The sequence below is a fragment of the Diospyros lotus genome, chromosome 8, assembly GCF_014633365.1.
Source record: "Diospyros lotus cultivar Yz01 chromosome 8, ASM1463336v1, whole genome shotgun sequence".
Taxonomy (NCBI): domain Eukaryota; kingdom Viridiplantae; phylum Streptophyta; class Magnoliopsida; order Ericales; family Ebenaceae; genus Diospyros; species Diospyros lotus.
The window spans coordinates 15,680,842-15,683,393 of NC_068345.1; positions in this window are offsets into that span (position 1 = coordinate 15,680,842).

Sequence of the window (2,552 nt, forward strand, 5' to 3'; positions counted from 1 at the left end):
TCCCGTCAAGCTTACCAAGTTAACTCAGTAATGGAGGTAAGAGATGATGAAGAGCCAATCACCTTCGCCCCAACCGATCGAGGTGATATAATACTCCCACATGATGATCCCATGGTTATCTCAGCAGTCGTAGCCAAGCACCCCATCAGTAGAATTTTGGTAGATAGTGGCAGTTCTGTCAACCTGATCTATTGGAACTGTTTTGAACAAATGCATTTATCTCATGACCGGTTGAAGAAAGTATCCTCACCTCTATATAGTTTCACTGGAGAAGCGGTTCCAGTTGCAGGATCTATTCAGCTACCTATCACATTAGGTGTGGACCCCCAACTCGTAACTCGACAAGCGAATTTTATGGTGGTTAAAACTTCCTCGGCGGCATACAATATGATCTTGGGACGCTCGTTACTCAATGATCTAAGGGCCGTAGTATCCTCATGCTATCTATTGATGAAATTCCCCACACCCGCTGGAGTGGGACAGGTTCGAGGGGATCAGAAAAAAGCACGAACTTGTTATGTGTCATCTAGAAAAGGGAAAAGAGCTGAAGAAACCTTATCCATAGCCGAGAAAGCCATACATAAATCCTTGGAGGAAGGGGCCACACGTAAACCTCAACCTGTTGAAGAATTGGAAGCAGTGCATCTGAGTGAATCAGATTTTGAGAAAGTAGCATATGTGGGGTCCCAGCTTCTGGAACATATGAAAGAAGAAATTGCGAGATGCCTGCGAGAAAATTCAGACGTATTTGCTTGGAAACCAGAAGATATACCTAGAATCAGTCCAGAAGTAATATGCCACCACTTGAATGTGGATCCCCAGTTCAAGCCGGTCCGACAAAAGAAGCGAAACATTGCCCCTGATAGGCTACAAGCATTAGAAGAGGAAGTTGACAAATTGCTAAAGGTGGGCTTCATTCGAGAAGTATTATATCCAGAGTGGTTGGCCAATGTTATTATGGTCCCGAAACCTAATGGAAAATGACGTGTCTGTGTGGATTTCACCAATCTCAATAAGGCATGCCCCAAAGACTCATACCCGCTTCCACGGATCGACCGCCTTGTGGACGAAACTTCTGGATACCAGTTTCTGAGCTTTTTGGATGCTTTCTCAGGGTACCACCAAATAATGATGTACCCTCCAGACCAGGAGAAGACATCATTCATCACTGAAAAAGGGACATACTGCTACCAAGTCATGCCTTTTGGACTCAAGAACGCCAGAGCCACTTATCAATGCATGGTGAATAAAGTCTTTAAAAAATTGCTGGGCAACACAATGAAAGCATATGTTGACGACATGATCGTGAAAAGTCGAGAGAATGAGTCCCATGTAGAAAAGCTAGGACGGGTGCTTGGAGTCTTTAGACAGTACAAGATGAGGTTGAATCCAGCAAAGTGTGCCTTTGGAGTGCAGTCTGGAAAATTCTTGGGATACATGATCACACAAAGAGGAATCGAGGCAAATCCTGAGAAAATTCAAGCAATATTGGATATGGAACCACCAGCATCAATTAAGGAAGTTCAGCGATTGACAGGGCGAATGGCAGCTCTCGGACGTTTTCTCTCCAAGTTGATTGAAAGTGAGCTACCATTCTTGCGAACATTAAGAGCAGGAAAAAAGTTTGAGTGGATAGAACAATGCCAAAAGTCATTCGACGCATTAAAGGAGTATTTGAAAGAAGTTCCCCTACTAACACGACCAGAAACTAGAGAGACGTTGTACTTATACTTGGGGATAAGCGATGAAGCCATAAGTGCTGTATTAATCAAAAAAGAGGGATAGGTAGATCGACCAATATATTATGTCAGTAAGGTGTTACAAGGCCCCGAGACACGTTATCCCGTGGTAGAAAAAATGGCATTAGCACTGTTAAACGCGTCCAGAAAGTTGAGGCCATACTTCCAGGCTCATTCGATCGTCGTACTTACAGATCAGCCCTTACGAAGTATTTTGCAAAAGCTCGAATGTTCCGGTCGCCTTACCAAATGGTCCATTGAGTTAAGTGAATATGATATCCAGTATCAACCTCGACAAACTATAAAAGGACAGACGCTGGCTGACTTTATTGTGTAATGCACACACTCTAGTAAGGTAACTGAAAATAAGCAGGCAGAATGGTTGTTGTTTGTTGATGGAGCATCTGGTTCACAGGGAAGTGGCGCTGGGATAGTACTCGTATCTCCTGAGGGAGAAACATTAGAGTATTCTTTGCGATTTGCTTTTCCAAGTACCAACAACGTAGCTGAATATGAAGCATTAATCGTTGGAATGAGGATAGTAAGAAAATTGGAAGTAGCACGATTGGTTGCTCATAGTGATTCTCAGTTGATTGTGCAGTAGTTTCAAGGACAATATGAAACCAGAGAGCAGATAATGGCCCAATACTTGCGCAAAGTAAAAGACCTAGCACAGACATTTCAGAGTTTCCAATTAACACAAATAAACAGATCGCTCAATGGACACGCTGATGCTTTGTCTAAACTAGCATCCACAAGAGAAACAACAGGAAGAGCAGTATTTGTGGAGATGCTGCATCAACCAAGCATCGA